The sequence below is a fragment of the Gopherus evgoodei genome, unplaced genomic scaffold, assembly GCF_007399415.2.
Source record: "Gopherus evgoodei ecotype Sinaloan lineage unplaced genomic scaffold, rGopEvg1_v1.p scaffold_32_arrow_ctg1, whole genome shotgun sequence".
NCBI lineage: Eukaryota > Metazoa > Chordata > Testudines > Testudinidae > Gopherus > Gopherus evgoodei.
Genome location: NW_022059994.1, coordinates 6,307,683 through 6,319,683, shown reverse-complemented (window position 1 = coordinate 6,319,683; position 12,001 = coordinate 6,307,683). Strand labels below are relative to the sequence as shown.

At 55.1% G+C, this 12,001-nt stretch overlaps 1 long non-coding RNA gene and 1 other non-coding gene across 4 annotated transcripts; both read right to left on the bottom strand.

The window, feature by feature from the left end:
• Positions 1-8,687: 8,687 nt before the first annotated feature.
• LOC115640917 lies at positions 8,688-11,612 on the bottom strand. 3 transcript variants are annotated; one of them, XR_003997935.1, is made up of 4 exons: positions 11,503-11,612; positions 11,190-11,326; positions 9,833-10,128; positions 8,688-9,200 (listed from the first exon to the last, which is right to left on the bottom strand). It is a non-coding gene; the product is annotated as an uncharacterized LOC115640917 (long non-coding RNA). The 3 variants fall into 3 exon arrangements; XR_003997934.1 differs by lacking the exon at positions 11,503-11,612 and having other exon boundaries at positions 11,190-11,496; XR_003997936.1 differs by lacking the exon at positions 11,503-11,612 and having other exon boundaries at positions 9,833-10,107; positions 11,190-11,496.
• Positions 10,188-10,317, bottom strand: LOC115640979. Its single transcript, XR_003997997.1, has one exon. It is a non-coding gene; the product is annotated as a small nucleolar RNA SNORA38 (small nucleolar RNA).
• Positions 11,613-12,001: the final 389 nt, after the last annotated feature.

Genomic DNA, 12,001 nt, shown 5'->3' with positions numbered 1-12,001 from the left:
GTCCTTTTCTGCAGAACTGCTGCCTAGCCATTCGGTCCCTAGTCTGCAGCAGTGAATGGGATTCTTCCATCCTAAGGGCAGGACTCTGCACTTGTCCTTGTTGAATCTCATCAGATTTCTTTTGGCCCAAATCCTTTAACTTGTCTCGGTCCCTCTGTATCCTATCCCTACCCTCCAGCGTATCGACCACTCCTCCCAGTTTAGTGTCATCTGCTAACTTGCTGAGGGTGCAGGCCATGCCATCCTCCAGACCATTAATGAAGATATTGAACAAAAACGGCCCCAGGACCGACCCCTGGGGTACCCCGCTGGATACCGACTGCCAACTAGACATGGAGCTGTTGATCACTACCTGCTGAGCCTGATGATCTAGCCAGTTTTCTGTCCATCTTACAGTCCATTCATCCAGCCCATACTTCTTTAACTTGCTGGCAAGAATACTGTGGGAGACTGTATCAAGAGCTTTGCTAATTTCAAGGAATAACACATCCAGTGCTTTCGCCTCCTCTGCTCCCTCCTCAGTAAAACCTTCTGACACCTTGCTGGCTGTGTCTCTGCTGCTGGGAATGGAGCAGCCCCAGCATGGGGAGCCGAAGCTTTTGCAGGCAAATGAGAAACGGAGTGAGGAACTGCAGTGACTCTGCTCAGTCTTAGGTGCCCAGGACAGAGGCAGCTCCCTGGGATCCAGGCCTGTCCCAGCCACAACAGGGCTGCTGAGGAGTGTGAGGAATGGTCCCAGCCTCCCCCAGGGCTCAGCTCCGTTGCTAACGCTCCGATTCTCTCTGTCCCCAGCGAATGTGACTCTGGCTCCAGACACGGCTCATCCCAAACTTGTCCTGTCTGAGCGTCGGAAAAGTGTGCGATGAGGATTCAGAGACCCACGGCAGGGTCTGTCTGAGAATCCTGAGAGATTTGACTCTTGGACCTGTGTGCTGGGCTGTGAGGGATTCATCTCGGGGAGACATTGTTGGAAGGTGGAGGTGGGGACTGGAGGATACTGGGCTGTGGGGGTGGCCAGAGAGACTGTGAGCAGGAAAGGAAAGATCATCCTTAGCCCTGAGGAGGGGATCTGGGCTGTGGAGCTATGGGGGAATCAATTCTGGGCTCTCACCTCCCCTGAAACCCCACTGCTCCTGAACCAGCTCCCCTGGAGGATCCGGGTTTGTCTGGACTGTGACCAGGGAAAGGTGACATTTATTGATGTTCATGATGAGGCCCCGATCTTCACTTTCCCACCAGGCTCCATCCCTGGGGAGAGAATCCGACCTTGGCTCCGGGTGGGGTTGGAATCCCAGCTCAGACTGTGGTCCTGAGGGATGCGAGGGTGGGGATGGGGGATCAGTGGAGCCCCAGAGCTCAACTTCACCCACCCCAGTCTCTAGGACTCCTGCTTCTGCAGACTTTCTACTCTTCTCCTATCTCTGTGACCCTGCCTGGAGGCTCTCTGGAGTCCTCTGGGCTGTCAAACCACACAGAGCAAGGAGGGGCCGAGATAGAAAGCCAATGTCATTGTCCCAGGATGGTGCAGCCTGTTTGTCACTGTCCTGTATGGTCCAGGAGGACTTGGGGGATCCCAGTTAGCCCAGTGAGGATGAAAATTAAAATGGGATTCCCTAGTTGCAGTTATCCCAGTCTCTATGACAGGGGTAGGCAACCTACAGCATGGGTGCCGAAGGCGGCACGCGAGCTGATTTTCAGTGGCACTCACACTGCCCGGGTCCTGGCCACCGGTCCGGGGCGGGCGGGGGGTCTGCATTTTAATTTAATTTTAAATGAAGCTTCTTAAACATTTTTAAAACCTTATTTACTTTACATACAACAATAGTTTAGTTCTATATTAAAGACTTATAGAAAGAGACCTTCTAAAAATGTTAAAATGTGTTACTGGCACACTGTGCCCTACCCTTAGGCGCCTAACCCTAGGGTGGGGTGCCCTACCCATAGGAACCTTAACCCTACCTCCAAGTGCCCTACCCTTAGGAATCCTAACCGTAGGGCGGGAAGCCCTACCCATGGGAACCGTAACCCTAACTCCAAGTGCCCTACCCATAGGAACCCTAACCCTAGCTCCAAGTTCCCTACCCTTAGCAACCCTAGCGTGGCCGGCATCTTTTAATGAGATGGGGCTGTGGTGAAATTGTGCACACAGATGCCCGCCAGTATCATGTGTGATGCTGTGGGGATGAACCATCCGCCCACAGAATCAGCTGCCACATTTGCAGCCAGGTAATAGATTATTTAGCGGTGATAGGGGAAAGAGCCTGGGGGCCACCCACAGTGCTCAGGGCTGGTCGTAATGGAGGCCAGGAGCACACATGGAAGATATGGAGTGGGGGGCAAGGGAGCAGGGGGACCCATGCATGGGGTTGCAGCAATGGGACACACATTGCTGAAATGGGGGGACCCAGCACATTGGAATAGGGGGGGCATGTGGGATCTGTTGCAGTACACCCCATAACAATTGCAGCTGCCAGGTGTGTCTGAAATAGCGTGATCATCCGTCCCATTTTTAAAGGGAGAGTCCTGGTTTTTGGGACTTTATCTTATATAGGTGCCTATTACCCCCCACCCTGTCCCGTTTTTCCACAGTTGCTATCTGGTAACCCTAGTCTGGAACACCAGAGAGCTCTAGAGGGCTGGGAGAAAGGATTTCAGACCTTCCTACTCGAGCCCTGTGCAGATCTGCAAAATTTACTGTGGATATCCACGTCCTCAGACGTGGATATCCGCAGATTTGCAGGGCCAGACTGAGGCTCTGAGGCACACATCCTCCCTCTCTGCAGACTGGTCGAGGAGAGCTGAGCGGACAGCTCGGGGGGTGGGGGGGGATCACGCAGATTCATGGACCCTCAGAGCGCCCTCGTGGCATGCTGCCCCAAGCATGCACTTGGCGTGCTGGGGCCTGGAGCTGCCCGTTTTGCATCTACCAAATCTCACCCCTGGCCTCCAGGCCTTAGGCTACAGGGAACCTCACCTGGGACCCCATTCTCTGTCCCCGTTCCTCAGCGCCCCTCTATCTGGCTCTGGAGAGCCCCTCACTCAGCCCTGGAGTCAGGCCCGTAGCCCCTTTCCATCCAGCCGCTCTGCCCTACACCATCCCTCCAACAAGACTTGTCGGCATCCCAAGTGCCAGCTGTGAGCACCAGGCTGGACTTGTCTCTTCAAACCAACTGTCTTCATGATCTTATAGTCTTGTTACAGCTTTAAACTTGTTAAACAAGCAGACTATCCCCCTCTGCGGCCTGAAAGTCTCCATTACCGTCTATTGGTGCCTTGGCTACTCTTAATTCTTGGTACAGTGTCTTCTTAGTACCAAAACAGTGTGTGCATCTTAATTTGTTACATGTATTTGGTTCCCAAGAGGCACTGATGTGTCGGTGTTAATGGTTTGAGGCTATTTTTATTGCTAAACAGAGGATATTTCATACAAAAACAAGTGCAACAATTAGAAGGGCGCAGTACAAGCAGTTGATCTGGGTTCAGTTTCCAGCCAGGGCTGTATCTCCTCAGTTCTTCTGATTTTCAGACTGTACAGAAGGTGTCAATTTGTAACACTGAGGGTAACTGACCATTGGAACAACTCACCAAGGCCTGTGGTGGATTCTACATCGCTGGCAATTTTTAAATCAAATTGGATGGTGGTTTTCTCCCCCTCCCCCAAAGAACCGATCTACTTCAAACAGGAATGAATTCAGGGAAGTCCTGTGGCCTGTGTTATAGTGGAGGTCTGACTATGATACTGGCAGTCCCTTTTGAGCTTTTAATCTGTGAATATAAGTATTGTCAGACTGAGTCAAACTTGAGTTCATTCTAGCCCAGTGTCTTGTTTCCAACCTTAGTGAGCTCCAGCCAGGAGTTACAGAGGCTCTCTAAAAATGTGGGGGGGCCACTGGCATCTGAACTGGGGCCCTTCCCCCTTCCCTGCCACCCCACCCCTGTGCCATCCTTTCCCCTTGAACCTGTGCTCCCCTCCATTGCCTCCTCGCACCATCGCACAACTTTACAGTCGCTGAAAAGTGACGGGGCTATGGGTTCCCGGCCCCTCTTTTTCCAGTACCCTTTGCTCCAGCTGTTTCAGAGGGACAGGTAAGAAACCCCCCCGAAGCTGACAATGATGTAATAGCCTGGCCATGGGGGGAGTTCCTGTCCTAACCCCATGTTAGTGATTGAATTGTGCCCTGAAGCAGGAGCATGTATAGCCCTGCCAAGCTTCTGCGTGCTTTTAATCCTTACCATTGCAAATTGGAATGTTCTCCTTCTCCATCTAAACTCCAGTCCTCGTTGGAAGACTCCTGTGCTCTTGGCTTTAATAAATATCTTGTGGCAATGAGTTCTGATGGCAAATTTTACACTGTGGTTGACCTTCATTTTCATTGAATGTCTGCTTGTTTTTGTATCATGGAAAAGGGAGTTTTAGATAATGCTACCAGTAGGATTTGACATTTCTAATATACATTATCTTTGATTATTACTATACGTTACTATTGGGACGTTGCACTCTGTATGCTTTAGGAAAATATGCTTATGAATGTGAATATGATGTAACTGGAGTATGCTTTTATGCAAAAGGTCTCTTGTAAGGTATTACAAAGGTTATAACCTCCTGAATAGATTCAGCCTATTAGTATGCATGTATCATTCTTGTATCTGAGGGTTTGGCTATACATGCAGCTGTACAGCACTGGGAGTTACAGCTGTCTTCGTACAGCTGTGTAGGGAAAGCACTGCAGTGTGGCCACATTGACAGCTACCAGCGCTGCAGTGTGGCCACATTTGCAGCATTTGCAGCGCGGTTGGAGTGGTGCATTGTGGGCAGCTATCCCACAGAGCACCTCGTCCCATTTTGGCGCCGTGGGTTGTGGGAAGGGGACGGAAGGGTGCAGGTCATTCCGCTTCCTGTCCCAATGCTCCGTGGTGCATCGCTTCACATCCCAGCAGTCACTGTTTTTCCGTCTACGTTTGGCGCCATTGTGATTCTCTCAACGGTTTCTGTGCAGCGCGATTTCTGTGGGAAATGGAGCCCGAACTGCTGAGGACTTTGCTGATGAATGTTGCCAGCACATCACATTTGGCAGTTGAGCTATTCCTTCAGCTGCAAAGTGACAGTGAGGAGTCCGATGATATCAAGTCGCCTGACACGTATGATGCTGAATTGCTTGTGGCATTCACGGAAATGCTCAGCACCGTGGAACGCCGCTTTTGGGCTCGGGAAACGAGCACTGAGTGGTGGGATCACATCGTCCTGCAAGCCTGGGATGACGAGCAGTGGCTGCAGAACTTTCGGATGAGAAAAGCCACTTTCATGGGACTGTGTGCTGAGCTCACCCCCACCCTGTGGTGCAAGGACACGAGACTGAGAGCTGCCCTGCCAGTGGAGAAGCGGGTGGCTATTGCAATCTGGAAGCTGGCAACTCCAGACAACTACCGATCGGTCGCAAACCAGTTTGGAGTAGGAAAGTCGACCATTGGAATAGTGTTGATGCAAGTTTGCAGGGCCATTAATCGCATGCTGCTCAGAAGAACCGTGACTCTGGGGAACGTGCAGGACGTTGTGGATGGCTTTGCACAAATGGGTTTCCCTAACTGTGGAGGGGCGATAGATGGGACGCATATTCCTATTCTGGCACCACCCCACCTAGCATCCGAGTACATTAATTGGAAGAGGTATTTCTCTATGGTTCTCCAGGTGCTTGTGGATCACCGTGGGTGTTTCATTGACACTAACACAGGCTGGCCTGGAAAGGTGCATGACGCATGCATCTTTCAGAAAAGTGGCCTGTTCAGGAAGCTGCAGGCCGAGACTTTTTTCCCAGACCGGAAGATCACAGTACGGGACGTCGAAATGCCCATTGTGATCCTTGAAGACCCTGCTTACCCGTTAATGCCTTGGCTCATGAAACCGTATACAGGGAAGCTTGACAGGAACAAGGACCAGTTCACCTACGGGCTGAGCCGGTGCAGAATGACTGTGGAGTGTGCTTTTGGCCATTTAAAGGGGCGCTGGAGAGCTCTGTATGGGAAGCCAGACTTGGGGGAAAGCAGCATCCCTGCGGTTATATCCGCGTGCTGTACCCGCCATAATATTTGTGAAGGGAAGGGTGAAAGATTCAGTCAGGCATGGACCTCCGAGGTTCAACGCCTGGAGGCTGAATTTGCACAGCCAGAGAGCAGGGCTACTAGAGAGGCCCAGCACAGGGCTGCAAGGATTAGGGATGCCTTGAGGGAGGAATTTGAGGCTGAAAACCAAGAGTAATGTTTGGTGCCTTGCACGGGAGTGAAGTGCAGTGGTTACAATGTTAGTATGAATCTGTTTTTCCTACAATGATTTGCAGTGCCTGTTTCTTTCCTGGGCTACGGTATCTTTCACTTTCTGCAATAATAAAGACTGTTTTTAAAGCCAAGAATTCATTTCTTGAAAAGAAAATAACTTTCTTGACAGACACACAACATTTTGGGAGCCTAAAAGGGCAGGGGGGTGGGGTGGTGAACTGTACAGTCACAGGTTTGAATATGTCATGTCTGGAGTGCTGTGCAATGATTCCTGCACTTCAGGATGAAAATACTGCATGGTGGTCGGGGTTGAGTGCAGAGGGTAAGGGTCGTAGTTCTCAGGGCTGGTAGGTGAATGTACAGGTGTTGGGGGCAGCTGGAGGAGGTAAGAACCTGGATGCTGGGGAAGGGGGTTTGGAGCTGACATTGGGACACAAGGGAAAGAGCTTTGGGACGGGGGCGGGGGCCGTCACCGTAGTGCTCTGCCTGCATGGCTACAAATGACTGGATAGAGTCTGCTTGGCATGCCAGGATGCTTAGCTGCTTTGTGCTTTTCTTCTTAGCCGCTGCATTTCTCTGGCGGATCCTGCTTTCCCTTTCCCTCCAGCCCTGCAGTTTTTTACTCTTTCTGGCAGAGTGCTTCATAACTGCTTTCAGCATGTCTTCTTTGCTTTTTCGGGGCTTCTTCCTGAGGTTTTGTAGCCTCTGAGCATCGATGATACGGGCAGTCGAGTAGTAAGGACACTTTTCGAAAGGCAAAAACGGCAACAGTTAACAGAGGCAGCATTGTTTATAATCTCTCCCCCACAGTTATTCCCACACAGTGAAGGAGTTTACAGTCTTCACTTTAGCATACTTTTCCCATACCAAACAGAGCACACATAACCCACAGGAGCCATGAAATGGTGAGTAAGGGGGACTGATTGCTTCAGGGACGTGCAGGGGTTTCTGTGCGTTGGGGAAAGCAAAGTGCTGCAGGGGGAATCTACACTGTCTCCCAACAGTTTCCACAGGAGTTAATCCTGGAAGATATCTCGCTGCTGCGGGTCACCTGGGAAGAGCGGGAAGGTTTCCTACAGCAATGCGGATTCTGCCCTGGCCCCTATGCAGCTTGCCTGTGTGCAGCAATGGTCCCCCAACCCCTCGTGGCACAGTGGCGTGGACGCGTTGGCCTGACTGGGACAAGGACCACAGTGGCTCTCCCTATAGACCTGCGCAAGCGCATTGCCCACACTCTGGCTGAAACTTTTGAAGAGATTACCGAGGCCGATTACCGCGACGTGATAGACCACATCAATGGGCTATTCCACATCTAGGCATGCATGCATGCAGCCCTCACCCTCCCTCCTCTCCCGAAACATTTCCATCCTGAAAATAAAAGCTGCTTACTGGGAACCCGTTCCTCTGCTTGTCCTCCACCAAGTACCGGCTGCTGCGACTGGCTGCCTTCCTCCTGGCTTGAGAAGAGCTCCTGGCTGCATGTCTCCTGGGACTCCGGGCTGTCTCCCCCCACCCCAGTACCCTCAGTCTCGCTTTCCTCTCCCGCTCTGAAGTGTCCATTGTGGTCGTCGGATTGGCAGTGGGGTCACCCCTAAGTATTGCGTCCAGCTCCTTGTAAAAACGGCAGGTCGTGGAGGCAGCGCCGGAGTGGCAGTTTCCCTCGCGGGCTTTGCAGTAGGCACTCCGCAGCTCCTTCACTTTAACCCTGCACTGCAGCGCGTCCCGGTCATGGCCCCTTTCCAGCATGGCCCTTGAGATCTGCCCATAGGTATCGTAATTCCCACGGCTGGAGCGCAGCTGGGACTGCACAGCTTCCTCCCCACAAACACTGCTGAGGTCCAGCAACTCGCCATTGCTCCATGCTGGGGCTCGTTTGGCGCGTGGAGCCATGGTCACCTGGAAAGATTCACTCATTGCACTCCACACCTGGCTGAGCAAACAGGAAGGGGATTTTTAAAATTCCTGGGGCATTTAAAGGGCGGGTCACCTGAGGCCAGGGCAGTAGAGTGCGAACTGATGAGCAGAGTGGCTGAGCAGGCATTCTGGGATACCTCTGGAGGCCAATTACAGCGCTTTTGGTGGCCACACTGGCAGAGCAGCGCTGCATCACCAGCGCTGCAGTCGTTATTCCCCAGGCAGAGCAGGTGTACAGCCAGCGCTGCAGCCAGGGAGTTGCAGCGCTGGATGTGCCTTGCAGGTGTGGACGGTGAGTAAGTTGCAGCGCTGTAACCCACCACCAGCACTGCAACTCTCCAGTGTAGCCAAGCCCTGAGGCTACTTAGAAATCAACCAATTATACAGCCAACGTTCATAACTCTGAACACACAAATGGTGCCTGCATACAGCTAGGATCAACATAACCAGTAGATCATAACCTTTGCATAGATATGTTACATGACATATGTAGCAAAACTCTGTTCCAGTTACATCATATACCTTTATAAGCACCCCCCATAAAGCCTCACGGGGTACACTGTCACAAGGGGTTTGAGATGAATGTGGCTCTAACGGACACCTGTGTGGAGGGGGCTGTGTGCTGTACTGGGATCCCCTGTAGGGGATGGGAGCCATGGGGGGGGGGGGGGGAATAATCACACCTCTCCTAGCCGTGAATTCCCAGCTCAACATTGCACACCACGGGTGCCCCCCAGTGGCCAGAGCTTGTATTGCAACTCCCCCTCTTCAGGCTGTTTAAGGCCTGCAGCAAGGGCAGTGGCTGGTGGGGGGTATCGCACCCCCCCCCATTATCTCTGGCTGGCCTGTGTACAGAACGAGGGCACCACCCAGTGGTCAGGGCTTTTATTGCACCTCCTCTTCCCCCCCCCCCCCAATCCATTCATTCCTGTTTTCCTGGCTGTCTGGCTGCTGATGGCAGAATTGCAGCTGCCGTCCGTCCGGTCTCCCTCAGCTCATGCCAGGGTCCCGAGAGCCTAGGAGAGAAGGAAGGTGTGTTAGTAGCAGGGGCTGAGGAGAACCCTGCAGACCATAGGCTTTGCCCTGGTGGAGGGGGGCTGGATGTAACAGCGTTATGGGGGTGCCTGGGAGGAGCCCCCCGGGCAGTGACTCTGCTTTGCTGTGGGGGATGGGAAGGATCGGTCCTCGGCTGTGTGGGCAGGGGTGCCCCAAGGGTTAGTGAGCAGCATACCCCAGTTCAAGGGGATGTGATTAATATGGGCAACAGACTGCATTCCCCTGAGCCAGCCAGTCCCCTGCCCTGGGGGTCAGAGCCAATGCCCCCTAGAGGGGAAAGGGCCTGTGCCCCATTTCCACACCCTCCTGAGCTGGCCAGTCCCCAGTATTGAATGTGTTGGAATAAAGACACCTGAACAGCTCCGATTCCGGCTACCCCATCGGTACCTCTCCATTCCAGTTAATCTGCCTCCGGTTCCTACGCACCTGAACACGGGGGGTCCAGGCACGCCTTCGTGGGAGGGCACCGTGTGTTACCACTGGAGCATCCCTTGCTCCACACCCCTCTCTGCCCCACTGCGGAGCAGCATGCATTTCAAGGTCACAACATTTTAGCTATTCACTGCCTTGATTGTTTTTTTTTTAAACATACCAGACAAAAGTGTTCGCCGCTGTGAACTGGTGACAGATGCTGCTCTCACATTCCTTGAGCCCTGTCTGCTTCCTGGGAGTTGAGCATCCATGCAGCAGGGTTTGCGGCAACATCCTCTCTGGTGCATCCCACCCCAGAGGTGGCTGCATTTCAGCAGCAGGGTGAGTGATCCCTGCCCCCTCATCTTGCAAGGAATCTGTGGCCCTGGAAAGCTGCATCTCGTTGTCACGGGAACTCCATGCCGAGGGCACCCTGCAGGGACGTCAGCCATCCTGCTGCAGCAGAGGGGAGACGTGCTGCACAAGAGGGGTACAAATAGGGCAAGGCCCCCCCGTGAGCCAGCCCTTGCAGGGGGAAGTGTAGGAAGGGAAGATACAGGAGCAGCCCAGGGAGCAGCTGGCCCGTTACTTGTTCCTGTCAGTGCTCTGCCTCCAGTTCTTACGTGCCCGCACAGTGCAGGGTACGGGCACGCCTTTGTGGGAGGCTATTGCAGGGAGTCCTGCCCCCTCCCCCTGGGCACAGAGACCGAGAGGGGACCCAGGCAGCTGGGAGGGCAGTGCAGGGCGCTCACCCCCATGGGATCAGAGAGAAGCTAGGGAATGGGGACCCAGGTGTCCGGGCTGGCAGCACAGAGTGCCCCTGTTTAGGCTCCTGGGGCTTCACTGGCTGAGGTTACGCAACCAGGCACCACAAAACCGACCCCAGCGCTTCAGGGGGAGGGAGGGTGGGAAGGAATGAGCAACCCCTTAGTCTCACACCCTAAGGACTACAACTCCCAGCATGCCACGGGAAAGCCGGGGATTAACCCTTTCTCACCTCGGTGAGAAACAGGCAGCCCGCAATTCCCAGCCACAGTACGAACATTCAAAGACACGGGGCTAAGAGAGAACCCAGGAGTCCTGACTCCCCTCCCAGAGCCAGACTGGGAACCCAGGCGTCCTAGCTTCCCACCCCCACTGCTCTAACCACCAGCCCCCACCCCCCTTCCAGAACCAGGGAGGGAACCCAGGCGTCCTAGCTCCCAGGCCCCCCTGCTCTAACCACTAGACCCCACTCTCCTTCCAGAGCCAGGGAGGGAACCCAGGAGTCCTGGCTCCCAGTCCCCCCTTGCTCTAACTCACCAGCCCCCACCCCCTCCCAGAGCCAGAGAGGGAACCCAGGCGTCCTAGCTCCCCACCCCTCACAGAGCCAGAGAGGGAACCCAGGCGTCCTAGCTCCCAGTCCCCCCTGCTCTAACCACCAGCCCCCACTCCCCTCCCAGAGACAGGGAGGGAACCCTGGAGTCCTGGCTCCCAGCCGCCCTGCTGTAACCACTAGACCCCCCTGCCTTGGGCTATCTAACTCGGTCCAGCCGTACCTCTCAGGGCTGATCTAGGTCCGCGGTGACGGCAGGTGTCTCCGGCAGCCCGCTCGGCTCGATGACCCGGAGATCGCTGGGTCCAGCCCCGGCACGAGCCGCTCCGCAGTGGGGCTGCTGCGGCAATGCTGGAAGCTCTGACGGGTGTGTGAGAACAGCGATTTAGCTACGGGTCATACAGAGCGGAGCTGAGCCCTGGATCGGGGGGGTCCCCGGGACCCGGAGCCGCCGGCCGGGGGGGGTCTCCTTGTTCTGTGCAGCGCCGAGCACAGCCGGGGCCTAGCGCCCACTTCCCCCGGCGCAAACCACTCACCCCGCTGCTCTCGCTCAGGCCGGCCGCCCCCGCACCAGTCCCCAGGCTCCCCGCTGCCGGGCCGGCCCCCTACCGAGCCGGGACCCCCTGCCCCGGGCCAGGATGCCAGCGGATCCTCTCAGCCCCCCGGGCGCCCCCCAAGCCGGCTCCAGGGCAGTCCGCGCCACAAAGCATGGCGGGAGGGCGCGAGCTCCAAGTGCAGGCAGGGCCCCCTCCTCCCATTGGCTGGTTTCCCCGGCCTCCTGATTGGCCGGCAGGAGGGGACAGGCTGTGATTGGGGGATGCGGGGATGGAGGGCTCCGCCCCCCGCCGGGTCTGGCAGGAGCTGGGCTGGTCCCTGAACAGGAGGTGGGGAAATGTGGTGGGAAGCGCCCCGCCCCCCCGGAGAGCCCCGCCCCCTGGGGACCCCCGGGGGCTGGATGCAGGGAGGGAAGGGGATGGGGGCTGGATGGACAGGTGGAGGGAGAGGTGGGGGGGCTGGGCAGGTGGAGAGGTGGGG